At 42.5% G+C, this 16,347-nt stretch overlaps 1 protein-coding gene across 2 annotated transcripts in view; it reads right to left on the reverse strand.

Moving 5' to 3' along the window:
• DCAF5 (DDB1 and CUL4 associated factor 5) overlaps nucleotides 1–16,347 on the reverse strand; it is a 104,485-nt gene that overhangs the window by 24,876 nt on the left and 63,262 nt on the right. The gene's annotated exons all lie outside the window — the stretch shown is intronic.

Genomic DNA, 16,347 nt, shown 5'->3' on the forward strand with positions numbered 1-16,347 from the left:
TTGGAGGTGGTACGGGGGGGGGGGGGGGGGGGGGGGGAAGAAAGACTACTTCAACGTCGTTATGCACAAACCAGAGTGCCACAGGGTCGCCAGGAGCATTCTCTATGATCAGCAACACTTTAAAGTCAAGACCTTTCTCTTCGAGGTACCGCTTGAGCTCTGGAATGAAACACTTGTGGAACCAATCCAGAAATAATGCTGCTGTCACCCAAGCCTTTTTATTTGATTGCCAGAACACAGGCAGGAGATTTTTGTTCTTGCCTTTTAGGGCCCGGGGATTTGCAGCCCTGTAGAGCAAGCCCGGCTTTATTAAATGCCCAGACGCATTGCCACAAAACAGTCACAAGGTCTTTAGCTGTTTTGAAGCCAGGGGCCTGTCTTTCTAATTTCGAAGTGTAAGTGCAGTTGGGCATTTTTTTTTTTTCCAGAAGAGCCCAGTCTCATCAGCATTAAAAGCTTGTTCTGGAAGCTAGCCCTTTTCTTCTATGATTTTCTTTAATTGTTCGGGGTAAGCTTTTGCTGCCTCTTCATTGGCAGATGCAGCTTCACCAGTAGTCTGCATGTTTTTGAGGTTGAAGCGGTTCTTAAAACTGTTAAGCCAACCTTGGCTGGCTTTGAATTCCTTCTCATCAGAATGCCGTCCCTCTTCGGCTGGAGGTTTGAATAGCGTGTAGAGGCTAAGAGCCTTTTCTCGCAACGTGTTGCCATCGATAAGCACACATTTACGGTTCATGTCTTCCAGCCATAAGTTTAATGCCTTTTCAGTCTTCACTAAAGTCTTACCATGCACCTGGCTCGTCACCTTAGGAGTTATTGGAGCACTTGATGCCACGGCTTGACGAATTTCTCTCTTGAATCTTGATGGCACGGATGCTAGATTCGTTGTGGTCATATTTACGCGCCGCGTTGGAGACTGACATACCGTCTCTCAGTAAGTCCAACACAGCCAGTTTTTTCTCCAGTGTTGGAACAGATCGCCGTTTCTTCAGTTGAGCACCAGATGAAGTAGTTGGCTTGCATTTAGGGGCCAAGTTGTACGAAAAATATGTACAGTATCTTTAAACACTAGAATCACACTCAGCAAGGCGAGATGCTCACACTATGAGAGGCACGCGGGAACTGAGACCGACTGAGGGAGGAGCAGATACACGTCTCCCATCTCATGCTCACTCCGGGGCATACGCTCATTGAATGGAATGGTGAGCTGAATCGCTCACACTATTTACATGTATCTTGTTATTTTTCTTTTTTTTTTGCCGAGCGTGTACAGTTGAATTTGCGTAAGTTAAATGCGTGTATGATGCGACTCACCTATACACGAAGGCACATTGCACATTACTTTATGTATTCCCTACTTTGCATAGTGCAAAGGTGCAGTATGACTCTGATGTGTCACTTTATGAAAATATGCTTATGATAGGATATGACATAACAGATATATATTATGCAAGATAGCTCATATGAGATATCATTGGAAAGGTTATGATTTACTGAATGTGATTATCCAATTTGTATGCATGTATAATTTCTGTATCTGAAGTTAGGAATATCAACTATGAATCTGTATTTCAAATGTGTTACTTTGGGCATCGACCCCAATTAGCCCTTCAGGTGCAACAATGGAAAAGCCAGACAGGGCTAATGGGCCATTAGCAGAGACAATGGACTGTGAAAGGACTTAGTCTTCCTGTGGACGCTCCAAACAGCCTACAAGTAATGGTGGCTACAGCCTTGCAGAGACATGGGTCTGAGTCACCTGGTACTGGACCCACCCCTTGGAATGTCAGCGATCTTCCACTGGGAGACAAAGAGCTATATAAGGCAGGGGAGTGACATCATTGAGGTTCTCCTCTGCCTCCCCACCTTAAGAGACACTGAAAAACACCTGGAAGCAAGAACTGAACTGAGGGGAGAAGGGTTGAGCCCCAGATGGAAGGACAACCAGCTTGCGAATAATACTAAATGAGGTTTCAAGCTGGAGACCAGTGTAGCTGTCTTTCAAGACTTTCTGTAATCTGCCTGCAACAATATCTAGGGTGAGAAATTACTATTTGTAACCAATTTCTTTAGTGAAATAAGCTTAGTTTGAGTGTTTGGTTTTATATGCTTAGTAATCTGCTTTGTTCTGTTTGCTACCACTTTAAATCTGCCTTTTACAGTTAACAACATTTGTTTTGTTATTAAATCCTGTTTCTGTAATTTCTAACTGGGGGAGGAGGGCAAGGAGTTGCGCATACCTTCCTCCACATTGAGGAAAGAGGCATATTTCATAATATACCTTTGGGTCTGCAATCCAAGGGGAGGTGGACACCTGAGTGCTGGGGCAAGTCCCTTAAGCTGAGCCTTCCCAGAACTGAACTGATCTCAGTGTCTGTTTCATCTTGCAGTTGGGTGTGGCCCTGCCTGTGTGTTGGCTGGAGGAGGCTTAATAGCCTGGTTCAGCAAGACAGGTAAAAAGGGTCCCAGGCTGGCATAACAGGCGGGCTCAGTGGTATCTCAGCACATCAGGTGGCATCCTAAGGGTGACATTGTCACAATGACAAGGGGACATTTGAAAAGGAGAACACTTCACTGCCTTCCAGTTGCCAGGGGACACAAAAACCACCTCTTACCACATCTTCCAACAACCTGCTCTGTGACTCATTTACCTTAATCTCAGATGATGGACAACAGGGTATGCAAACTAAGGACAAAGGGGCATATTCTGATCTCAGTTACCCTGATGTAAACTGAAAGTAACTCTGTTGGGTCTCCTGACTTATAAATCATTTAAATTGCTGAAAATCTGATTAATTTAGCCCCCAAAATCAAACTTTTTTTTTGTGAGTGACAGAGAGAAAGAAAATTTAGCCTTTTCTTGACCCCTGACAGAAGATAAGCTCTGCTTATCCGGCTTGAGTTTAACTGGTTTCCATTCTCCAGGGATAAACAAAACTCATCAGGCAGAATGATAGCAGGCTGTGAAGAGACAGGTCCTGTGATCTTAACACAGGACTAATAAACAAAAATAAAGCCAAACTACATGGAGAAACACACAACCTTGTAAAAATTGTAAACAATATGCTAGTTGCTGTACAGGTAAAATGTGTGCTGCCACAACAATGCAACATCAGACCTCTGGAATCGCCCCCACAAACACAATGCAAGCAACTATTCTTTTCTGCTCCCAGCTCCAATTTTAAAACTATATGGGTATGAGCAAGCATCTACAAATGCAAATTGCCTGTTTACTAATGTGAAGGAGCATGGATCAAATACCAGTTGCTTTACAAAACTTGTGTGCACTAGTTCTGTATTGCTTAGAGACTCTTCCTTTCAGTGCCAAGCACTCCAAAGAGTAATTCCTACAAGCCAACATGTTCAGGCACTTAGGCAGCTTACCAGTGCCAAAATGACCTAATGGTGCCAGGAATATAAGCGGTTCCCTTTCATATGATAGCTTGTAAGTGCTAGCCCACAGCAGGCTAGGCGACTGTGCCAGATCTACATAAATTAGGGTTTACGCAGGCAGCCTCCCAAACAAAAACAGTTCAAGAAACAAAGCAGTTCTGCAAAAGGTATTTGTTACACAGGAAAAGGCTACATGGAAAGTTTTGTTGTCGTTTTTGTAGTTGTTTAAATTATATAAAGGGTTGCCATCTTATCAACATTTGTTACCGCAGAACGTAATCAAAACAGAAACTGTTCAGCACAGGGCAAAGACGGCCCTCGTTTGAAAATAAAATGACAAAAATATCCCTGACAATGGTTTAAGGGAAAGCTAAATTTAAATATTTCTATCAGGAAATAGCTGATGCTGAACAATAATGCCCCAAGTTTCCCCCTCTACCAAAATCATTGTCATACCCAGCACCTCATGTCTTGCTTTGGACAATATACGTACTACAAAAGAAGTACATATATTACTTCGGGGGGGAGGAATAGCTCAGTGGTTTGAGCACTGGCCTGCTAAACCCAGGGTTGTGAGCTCAATCCTTAAGGGGGCCATTTGGGATCTGGGGCAAAAATTGGGGATTGGTCCTACTTTGAGCAGGGGGTTGGACTAGATGACCTCCTGAGGTCCCTTTCAACCCTGGTATTCTAGGATACGTCTATGATAATAACCAGAAAGAATTAGTTTCAGATTTATTTTTTTAAAGGGGAAAGGGAAAGAGAAACCAAAAGAAAAACCATTTGTAAAGAACAGAACAGATGCATACAGCTCGTCTGGAAACTTCAAAATGCATCAGGCTGCAGCCATGCTAAGAGTCTGGTTTGGGAGCAAAAAACTCTTTGGGAACCTAGTAACAAAGGGAAAAACTGAGGCTACGTACGTGGTGGTGTTAGTTGCACTTTAGTAAGTGAGTGTACGTAGGTCTAGTAGTCCAAGTTTTAGGGATTCTAACTTGCCATAACTTGCATGCCAAGGAGCTGGAAGAGGAAGTTAAAAGCTCCTCTCCTACTTTTTAAGTTACTCCTAAACTTTTCTGCTAGTCATTCACTTCATACTACATTCCTCTCTCCTAGCCCATTGATGAAGTTGCACGAGCTTAAACTCACTTTAGAGTCAGTGGGCCAAATTCAGAAGTGAGGCTGCAGAATTTGCCACAGAATTCACTTCTTGCCACAGACAGATGTACCAGAGTCCCAGTTTTCATTTTAAATAGTGAGTTGTGCCTAGCGATAGCCATCAAAAGCTGTTAGTAGCGTAAACTGAAGAAGAGAGTCACCTACACAAGTCTGCAGACAGCTTGAACCAATAGCTCAGAGATGGGAGTTCGGAACTTTGGGTAGGAATAAAAAGCCACATTTCAGAAGATACGAAGAATTCAGCATTTCTATCACAGAATTTGCCATTTTGCTGCCGTAAAAGCCAGTAGCCAACATTCCCCCCACCCCACATCTCCCTGCCCTACCAGGGTCTCCCTGTAGTTGTCTCTTGTTTTCCAGCTTTCCTCACAATAGCAGTTAACTGGATTACAGAGCATGCTCCCTGCACTGTTGCATGGAGCCACGTAGCAGGGGTCAGGGAACCAGAACAGGAGTCCAGTTTACAGTCCGGCACTGGGGAGCAGCCAGGAGTGTAGGCATGTGAGCTGCACTGGCTGAAGAACAATGCAGCAACTGAAAAGAGGAAGATGAGCTGCTGAAGCCATCTACAACCTCCCCATGTCCCTGGCACATTCAGAGAGGAAAGAAGGTTCTAATCTGCGCTGTCTGTACAAGAGCATTGGATCCAAAGCCTGGGGCATGTAAATGGGCCACCTGTCCAGGATTGTTTAGACATCCATTTTTGAAAATAATTAATTTTATTTCAATTAGTATTTAAATGAACCATAGTTGCATGTGGTATTGGAGGATAGGAATGGGAATGAAGTGTATTTCATAATAGAATGAATTAATACTGCTGTAGAATTTAAAATGTTGTTGCCATGGAGTACACAGCACCATGGTTATACGTTGGTAAGTGGCAGAAAGCCACTAAGCTGGTTTAAAGAAAGGCATCCATTGAAGGAGCCATATAAGCAATGTTATGTCAGCTTAGACTCCACTTTATATATGGTCCATGGATCTTAGGTTGCAATGGAATGTGCAAGACTAACAGAGTATCTTCTACCAGCTGATTTGCAGAGTAACACTGATGAGGCTCATGGAGGTAAGCCAGCAGTGATGGACTCACAAGGGTGTTAGGAAATACTGAAAGGATAAAGGGTGGGCCCCCAAATAGAGGATTGGTGAAATAGTGGTGACTTTTGAATCAGGCCAGACACGGAGGGAAGAGCTCACATGCTCAGATCTTTGGAGGAGAAGCCTCCACCAATGTTAAAAACACCTGCTTCATTGTCTGCATTTTTGCTGCAGTAGCTGATCACTACCGTAGAAGTTAACATGCAGAAAGTTCACATGTGCCATTAACAGAAAAGCATTTCCTAAGAATCAGCACATAATTAAGTATTTCATTCTTTTAAAGGGAATTCTAAGGAAAGGGATAGATAATAAGACAGAAAAAAATCATATGGTCTCTATATAAATCCATGGTAAGCCCATATCTTGAATACTGTGTGCAGATTTGGTCCCCCACATCTCAAAAAGGATATATTGGAATTGGAAAGTTACAGAAAAGGGCAACAAAAATGATGAGGTGTATGGACTAGCTTCCGTATGAGGAAAGATTAATAAGACTGGGACTTTCAGCTTGGAAAAGAGATGACTAAGGGGGAATAGGATAGAGGTATATAAAATCATGACTGGTGTGGAGAAAGTAAGTAAGGAAGTGTATTTACTCCTCACAACACAAGAACGAGAGGTCAACAAATGAAATGAACAGGCAGCAGGTTTAAAACAAGCACAAGGAAGTATTTCTTCACACAACACACAGTCAACCTATGGAACTCTTTGCCAGAGGATGTTGTGAAGGCCAAAACCATAACAAGGTTCAAAAAAGAACTTGATAAGTTCATGGAGGATAAGGTCCATCAAAGGTTATTAGCCAGAATGGGCAGGGATGTTTGCCAGAAGCTGGAAATGGGCGACAGGGAATGGATCACTTGATGATTATCAGTTCTGTTCATTCCCTCTGAAGCACCAGACATTGGCCACTGTCCTGAAAGACAGGATACTAGGCTAGACTGACCATTGGTCTGACCCAGTATAGACGTTCTTATGAAGGATCAGCCTCCATCTATGCTGTTAGCAACAACAAGGGGAAAAGACTTCTAGATGACAACAAATTGCCGATTCAGAAGTTGCCTTAGAAGGAAGAAAACTCTCAGGTGTGGTTAATATCTGCTGCTGAAGAATGCATGGATTCATTCTCAGAGCTGTACGTATGTTAATTCCAAGCATTTTATGCTATGACTATGACTTTGGAAGAGTTACTTCTAGACTTGTGTGTTCCCCTTTTGGTCCACTGCAGCTCCTCCCATTCCCCCCACCCCACTTAAGTCTCCCAAAGGAAATTACCACAGGCGATACACACAAGTTGAGATCTGATCTGTTGCTGCTGCAGTTGCACAACAAATATTAGCACATTCTAGAACCCTACTGCCTTCAAGTTTTTATTTTCCTATTGTTGCCTGTTGGAAAGCTCTCAGCATCTTTCTATCTATATTTCCTATATGAAGAATGAGAGAATTCCACTCTCTCTTACCTCCATGAAACGCTTATTCTGTTATACTGCTATATTGATTAATGCAAAGTATGTGTGTAAGGAAGGGTCACTTAAGTCTATTCCGATAAGCGGAACTCTATATCCATCTCAACCCCCACTTTGCTCTTAAAAAATAAAATAAAATAAATATCTGTAGTTGCCATTAGGCCTTCCATCATATTAGATCAGTCCTAAGATATGAGAACTACAGGGCAGATTCAAATGGATAACAAGGGAGATATTTTTCATATGGAGACTATTAAATGACTGACATCTACTTTACAATTCCACTAGAATTATTGTAGTAATTCCACGTTTCTTGGGTGTAGAAAATATGCACATGTGCAAGCAACAAGAGAATTTGTTATTTATCAAGGACCTGTTTTCAGTACTGCTAACACAGAATGCCCACTGACACATCTGAGACAAAAATAAGGACATGTCTATGGAAGAAGTTGGGGGAAATGCCTCCAAATTAATAAAAATAAAATAAAATAATAAAAGTGCAAAACTATTAGCAAAATACCACAGCCTGACAGGAAAAACAGTTCATGTCTAGGCTCCCCTCTTTCCCTGGAAGACAAGACAAGACCAAACAGTTTGCTGACCAAGCCCTTCCTTCCACACACAAGACTGTTGTCTCCATGCCTGGCTGTAGTCCCCAAGCCTGTGAACCCAGCTCCCTTTAAGCCTCTCAGTATGAGTTTTCCTCATCAGGGCAGCCACTTCTGAGGCCTCCCTCCTCCTGACTGATCCCTCCCTATTACTATCTCCAGCCAAAGGACCTGGCTTGTGGAGTAGAGCTGATTTAAGTACCTGTATCCAGGGCAGACTATTAACAACTTCTTACCCTGGCTCAGTGGGGAGTTCGTATACCCAAGCAAAAGTATGGAGAGAGGCAGGTGGAAATTATTCCTAGAAGCATGTGTTAGAATTAGAAAAACTTATGAATAGAAATGCTGTACTCAGTGGTGTTGTACCCATGTTGGTCCCAGGATATTTGAAAGACAAGGTGGGTGAAGTAATGTCTTTTGTTGGACCAACTTATGTTGGTGAAAGAGACAAGCTTTCAAGCTTACAGAGAGATCTTCTTCAGGTCTGGGAAATGTATTTAGTGTCATAGCTAAAGGCCAGGTCTACACTACACTACACACTTACTTTGGTATAACTACGTCATTCAGGGGTGTGAAAAATCCACCGCCATGAGCGACATAGTTATACTGACCTTAACCCCCCCACGTAGACAGTGCTATGTTGACAGGAGAACTACCACCTCTCGTTGAGATGGAGTTATTAATCCTCTCCCATCGGCTTAGCGCTTCTGGTAAAGATGCTCTACAGCAGTGCCAATGCAAGTTTGTCATGTAGACTGCCCAAATACAAGGTGGAACAGATTGTTTAGCATAAGTAGTTAAACACACATTTCAAGGCCATTAAGACCCCTCCAGTCATGGGGGGAAATAAAGGTGGGGGGACGCAACTGGGGAAGGGGTTGTTAGTAGGTTATAAATTGTTATTATAAGCCATACATCCAGTGTCTCTCAGTCCATTATCTTTTTTAATAAAGAGAGTCTAGCAAAGTCATGAATTTAAGCTCCCAGGCTCGTCTTTTGAAGGTGTTGAGCAGGTTTCCTTTGAGAATAGGAACTATCAGAGCATGATCACTCTGTGAAAAGTATTCACCCACAGGGAATATGGTATTTTTGTTTTTTTAATCATTTTCCTGCGTGAGTTCATTTGAGAGCACAGGGATTGTCTGGTTTCACTCACATAGTTGTTATTGGGACATTTAGTGCACTGGGTGAGGTACACCATGTTGTGATAGGCACATGTAGGACCCTTGCATCTTGAAAGGTTTGTTGTGGGAGTTGATCATCGAAGCAGTAAAGATATGTTTATAGGTTTTGCATCCGTTGCTCTGATGAGATCCGGTGCAGCTTTCAGCTGGTGTGTCCTGATTTGGGGAGAGTTTGCTTCTTCTGGTGAGCTTGGAGAGGCTGGGGGGTTCTTTGAAGGCCAGAAGTGGGGGTTCAGGAAAGAATTCTTTCCGGATATGGTCCCAATCAAGAATGGGTTGTAATTGTTAAATGACACCTTGTATAGGTTCCAATGTGGGATGACAGAAATATTATTTATCCATTAAACGTCTAAAAGCCACAGCTGTTTACTTAGTACAGTGTTTAGATACTATAGCAATAGGTGCATCCAAAACAGAGTAGATAAAATAGGAAACAAATTGAGAGACTACAGAGGAAACTGGTGGATGAGACAGACTAGATAACATCATTGGACTATTACTGTGGCATTGTTAATTGTTAGTTTTTCCATTCCAGGATTGGACATCAACACAGGAACACCATAAGCCGCTTACTCTTGGCCTCTCTATCAGGCAATTGTCGAAGCGGGGCAAGCTTTCAGTTCAATTCTTCCTGAATGACCTGCCTCTGTTTATAACAGACAATCATTTCTCCTTATTCACATTATTGCCAATTTTAAGATCTCATCTGATCAACTGAATTTCTTATTGTTGTCTGCAAAATTTCCAGCCCATCCTTACTAACTACCTGTTCTCCTTTCTATGAAAGGACTCTTGTAACGTCTACTCCTGCCTGGATAATGGTGGCTCATTAGTTTAGCATTTGTAGGTAGTGCTACGGCTTCCTGCTAAATCCATTAACCTTCAGCCGTCACAATTTTTGCTATGTTTTAAAAGCCTTGGTAACTATATGTATCAAAAAAAGTTTTTAATCAGGCAGAAAAGAAGGTTCATATCAATGGTCATACAAGGCATCTTGTTTCTAGAGGCACCATTTAAATGCCAAAGTTGTGACACTGAGAAAGTCTGAAGCTTTCCATTCCATACTTGCTCATTTCTTCAGGGATTTATACAAGTTTCAGTCCCCAGACAAGCAAACATTTGTACATTTGCTACTTAATGAAACTTATCTGCATTCCTGAGGTAACAAGTGCCTTCTTCCCAGCTTCACCATCTCTTTCCCTGAGTACAGATATCAAATCTACCTTTCCCTCTGGAAGATCAAACAAAAGGAAACCAAGCCATTCTATGTAAAAAGCATATAACTTAGTCATGAATTTTATTTTGATTAAGACTAAAAAGAATACAAGTCTGATGACGCCTCTGTGGGGAGTTTTGCCTTCCAAGACTCACTTTAGAAAGCAAGACCCTGTCCTTTATGAATAAGATATATAGGATTTATGCAACACAGCTATTCTGCCTTTCTAAATTCACAATCTAAATGCCCCCAATCTACTGTATAAGTTTGCCTTGTGTCCTAAAATTGTTTTTAAGTTTGGTTAATGTTGAAAACCAATTCCATTAACATGGCTGTGCCACAGGTGTGGACAAGGCACAAGACATACTGAAAATCATTCAGGCCTATGTAGTGTGACCAAGAGGATTGAGAGATTTTCAACACACAAATTTGACTATGATTAGGCTGCTGGTGCACAAGACCCACTAATCATAATGCTGGCCAATATAGTCTTATTGTGTCCTTGTACCCCCTCGATTTGTCTGTATCCATCTGTTATCTTGTTTCATACTTAGATTGTAAACTTTTAGGACATGAACCATGTTTTTGTTCCGTGTTTGTACAGTGCCCAGCACATTGGGGCTCCTAAGTGTTATGGTAATAACAAAAACAGTGGCTTAAAACAAAAAAGTTATCCTTTTTCACCCTAACCAGCACAATTCTATTAACCTGAAACTGTTTTCCAGGCTGGTTCTTTAAATTACTTAACATGGCTCAAACTGAAGCATAAACAGGACTTAAAACCGCCCCTCATCCTCAAGAAGCAAATCAAGGGAAGAGAAGAATCTTCTCCATTTATAACATTTACATAAATGTTTACACAGCATACACTGTTTGTCCAATTACAGCTGTTGGAGAAGGAAACAGTCATCAGCTACTGTTGTTAACCGTGTGCTGATAAACTTACAGAGATCCCCAAAGGCTTTCTCTGCAGTAATTGATTGATTGTTGCCCAGGAAGAGACATGCTGGTCTAATGAACTGTACTGACTGGACAAGAAAAGCCAGATGGCTGTGTAACAGAGACTAAAGAACTGCACTGAAAATTCAAATCAAACCACTACTCCCACCCCCAACACACACCCCAATCTTAAAAGCAACTGAGTGTCCAAGGGGCAATTTTAAAGACCGGTCATACAAAACTGTCATCAAAACCTATCAATCAATATTTTGCAAACTCACTGCATAGTAAAACTGAATTTTTAAATCACCAGGAGAAGTAATTGAAAGTCTATGATTGCATATTTCTGCAGCAAGGAAAATATTCCCACTACGTCCCAAAGAAAACAAAGAAGAAGTTTCTATGCATGCGGAAAGGAAGAAGGGTAGATGTAGACTATTTCTGAACATTGCTATAGCTGCAGGCATCCTGCATGCTTTTCCTGCTCTCTTGAACCCATTGAATAGAAAATTCTATTAATTATGAGAATACAAAATTCCTAGCCTTCTTATCACTATCCATCTAGAAAAGAGCATATTTTAAGCTTGGTTCTGAACACAGTTTGTCCTTGTCTACACTTGCAGTTAAACAGCATTCAGTACCAGTTCAGCTGCACCCATCCGCTGGCCCCTATTTTGTTAGCAACAGGTAATTTTTTTTTTTTTAAAAAAAAAAAAGCATAGACCAGACCACACCCATCATCCTGAAGAGAGAAGTCCTGACACTGCAGATTTCCTAAAGTGCACATAAAAGGAGCCCCAATTCTGCAAACCTCTGAAAGTGCATGAAATCAGGGCTCCTTGCCTGCAGAGCCTAAAAGGAGCAAAGGAGTACAGCTCCTTTTGTGCTGACCTCAATGTCCCGAGGACTAAGGCTCTCCTAAGGTCTTCAGGAAATGAGGGAGAAGAAATGTACAGGGCAGGAGGGTTGGGGGGAGATGAGGGGGAATCAGCAGAATCAAAGGGGGGTGTTCTCTATCACTTCTGCTGCAACTCAGATCCTATGAAGTCTCTTTTGGGATGGGATGGGAGGAGGGGAAGGAGAGACAAACACTGAAAGTGATGTTTGGCTATGGAATTGGGTTTCTTCAGCTTCTATATACAAAGCTCAGTTCCAACTGCATTCTTTAAAAAAAGAATCAAAGATGACTAGCCATTCAGCAAGCTAACTGACAGACACCAATTTTATCTCTGTAAAATATAGTAAGATGCTAAATTCCTTTTTATGCAAGCTTGTCCAAACCCCCCCCAAAAAACATATTTGCACATGAGTCCTTTACATTTCAAGACCTGACACTGCAAGAGAAATTAGTTGCCATGAGCTATCATTCATACTCCGGCATCCTTTTGCACAGGAAAAGCATACATGTACTCTTTAGAGAGGAAAAGCTCCCCTTTAATTTTTAAAGAATTAGACACTGATAAGTACCACTGCCTCAAAAATGTCCTTTTAACTAGAACGAATGCAGGATAGTACAACAAAAGTTAGATTTCTATACCACGGCAACACCCTCCCTCCCCCCATTTATGGGGCTTAGCAACCATATAACTAATCCTGTTTGGGAGAGAGCAGTGCTGATATTTTGATTAGTTGATGGGCACAAATCATATTATCCATCACCAGAGTTTAGTGTGCAGAGTTAAACGTAATGAAAGCTGTAACTTTATAGGGAGTTTGAACAGTCTGCAGTGCAGCAAGTGGTGCATTCCTGAAACTCCCCTCCAGTGTAATGTCAACAGAAGAGGCTGAGTGGTGATGTAATGTCTGAGGGCATGCCATAGATTCAAGACACTTTTTGTTCTATTCACAGGATACAAATTAACCCTTTTATTGAAGCAAGCAACAACCAGCTGTATTTTACTACCACAGGCCCTGGAGTGGTTCAAAATATATATAGTGTGAAATAAAAGCTGGTTATTGGCATTCTGTTCATTTGCACCACATATTGTAGCTGGGAATCATGAGCAGGAAGTTTATCTATCTTCAGGTTTTATACCACTGCCCACCATGAAGATACAAATGCCTTCCATTAAGTGTATATGTACTTGGACAAATTGTGCTCTTCATTTAAACCCAGGCAGTCCCTCTAAAGTTGATAGGGTGCATTGGTGTAACCAAGGCCAAAGTTGGGCCTATTCAGTCTGCCTTCCCCACACCCCTTATTTTCTTCTATGGGTGTGTGAGCAGCTAGGCTGGGCTGAGTTGAGCTCCTAATTAAGGCTAACAAGACACTATATCGTGTTTGTTCACTGATCAAGATCAGAGCTCCTGTAAAAGGAAGAGGCGAGGCTTCTTAGTAAGTGGCACATGAACAGTATATTCATATTTAATAACTAGGACAAGGGCAGAATTTTGTGTGGATCCAAATAATAAAAGTTTTCAGTCAGACTTTAGTCATCATAAGAACCTAGGTATTTGCAGAAGAGTAATATACCACTCAACATGAGTAAGGGTAGCAGAATCTGGCCCTAATATCATCATCAGTTATAATCCAAACAAATAGAAATTCATTATGGATTGATTAAAAAAAAAAAAAAAAAAACTAAAAAGGAATGCAGGTATTTGGTGCAAACTAAATTGAGGGTCTGACATTTCTGGGAAAAATCTTTCATATTCTGTTTATTTCAACAGGTTCATAAGGATAACGGTTATGTTAGTGTTCAGACTTGAATGATTCAGATGCTTTCATAGGAACACAAAGGCCTGTTACCAAGGACATAGAAAGAAGCACGGCTAGCTAACCTGTACCCAACAAAAGGGATATGTTCTTGTCACAGCCTATGTGCCCAAAATATCTGTAAGTCCAGTAGGAATGCAAACCTGAAGCACTTTTATAACATTTCTCTCAATTTCATTAATGATTGAGATTCAGTTTATATTTTGTATGATTTTTAGTTCAGCAATTTCATAGTGAGGTTAAAGAATGAACATTTCTACTTTTTACAGCTTCAGAGAACAATGATACTAACTCATCGACATTAGGCTTCTATTTCACTAGCAGCAGGTTTGCTTTAATACCATTTGCCTGCATGCAAATCACTTACAGCAGGTTCCCATTCTCAATGACAAATATTAAAGCATTTTCTATCCCTGTTCCATGGGATGGTTAACAGAGTCTATCGGGGGGGGGGGGGGGGGGGGGGGGGAGGGGGGAGGGAGGGGATTCCAGAGCACAAAACCCTATAAAGACATAAACACAAGAACACCTGTAGAGACTGGTGGCCATAAAACTCGCTAACAGTTTCAATCTTCATCACTGTCTGGACAAAGAATCATCTACAAGTTCTGTTAACAAAAAAACTACATTCTTAGCAATGTTGGTTATTTAGGACTTTTGCTGTACAATGAAAAGTGTACTTTATACTCTCTAGTGGGAATTAACCTTTATATTCAGCTATCAGCCTAATATATCTGTAAAACTAAGCTAACTAGCGAATAATATAAAGGGGGGGACAAAGACATGGAAATCTACCTCTTCCCCCAGCTCTAAACATGCAATAAATTTGCTATCCAGGAAATTTACTTTTCCTCCTCCTCCTGGTTTTGCATGATCATTTGCTAATATATTTATGACTTGTTCCGTACCTCATGCTTCATCTTTGAGACCCCCTTAAAATGGTCTCTTTCCTGCCCCAGCTCCCAAAGACGAAATAAAATGAATCATAGAATATTAGGGTTGGAAGAGACCTCAGGCGGTCATCTAGTCCAACCCCCTGCACAAAGCAGGACCAAACCCCAATTTTTGCCCCAGATCTCTAAATGGCCCCCTCAAGGATTGAACTCACAACCCTGGGTTTAGCAGGCCAATGCTCAAACCGCTGACCTATCCCTTCCTCCCTCTCCTTTCTTCCTTTTGTCAGGATCCTGAACTCAACCATCTCATTGTCACTGCTGCCTAGGTTGCTACCCACTTCTACTTCCCCTACCAATTCTTCCCTGTTTGTAAGCAGCAGGTCAAGAGGAGCACAGCCCCTAGTTGGTTCCTCCAGCACATGTGCCAGGAAGTTGTCCTCAACACTCTCCAAAAACATCCTGGATTGTCTGTGCATTGCTGTATTGCACTAGTTTAGTGGATAGCACTCATTTCTCAAGTACAGCCCTCTCAACACAACCCCCATCCAAGGGTGAAAGTAAGTTAAAGGACTTACCAGTACGCCAGAGTCCTGAGCAGGGGGCATGGCCTCAACCGGAAGAGGCGTGGCCTTAAATCCCCAGGCCCTTTAAATCTTGGGCCTGGGGCTCCAGCTGAGGTAGTGGCGGCTGGGAGCCCTGGGCCCTTTAAATCACCCCTGAGCTACCAGCTGCAGAGGCGGCTGGGAGCCCTGGGGTTCGGGGGCGATTTAAAGGGCCCAGCGCTCCAGCTGCCACTACTGCAGTGGAGCCCGGGGCCCTTTAAATCACTGAGGAGCCCTGGGGACTCCCGGCTGCCACCGCTACCCCGGGGCTCTGGCAGAGCTTTAAAAGGGCCTGGGGCTCCGCTGTGGTAGCGGTTGCCGGAGCCCCAAGACCTTTAAATCCCCGCCTGAGCCCTGCTGCCCGAGCCCTGGGGTAGCGGCGGCCGGGCTCCGTCTGGGATTTAAAGGGCTCCAGCCGCCGCTACTGCCCCGGCCCTTTAAATCCCCTCCGGAGCCCCACCGCCACTACCCTAGGGCTTCGGCAGCAGGGCTCCAGAGGGGATTTAAAGGGCCGGGGCAGTAGCGGTGGCTGGAGCTCCGGGGCCCTTTAAATCCCCACTGGCGCCCCGCTGCTGCTACCCCAGGGCTTTAAATTGCTGTCTTGGAAAGCCAGTGCCGGTATGCTGTACCGGGGCATACCAGCTTACTTTCACTTCTGTCCCCATCCCACGCCCTATTGAGGTATGCCTTTGGTAACCACATGTTTTCCATTTAGGAGTATAACTTTTAAATCAAATACAACTCTGTCAGGTGGTCTCAACTTTTATATAAAACTCCATATTTTTAATTGAAAATTAGAATAGAATATAAAGTATTAATCACTAGGTCCAATGTAAAATATTAAATCTTGAGTTACTTCCTTAAGATGTCTTGAACATAAAATTAAAACGAGGACTGAATCGTACATAGTCTGCTTAGCACATACCAGGAGACAAGAAATGAGAGCGGCAGCCAGAGAAAGCCTATCTTAAGCGACACTCACAAATTGAACATCCCTTTTATTTCCAAACCCTTCCTCCCATCTTCCTACTTCCAAAACAACCCTCAGATA

Source organism: Chelonia mydas, chromosome 6 (genome assembly GCF_015237465.2).
Source record: "Chelonia mydas isolate rCheMyd1 chromosome 6, rCheMyd1.pri.v2, whole genome shotgun sequence".
In the NCBI taxonomy this organism is placed as follows: domain Eukaryota; kingdom Metazoa; phylum Chordata; order Testudines; family Cheloniidae; genus Chelonia; species Chelonia mydas.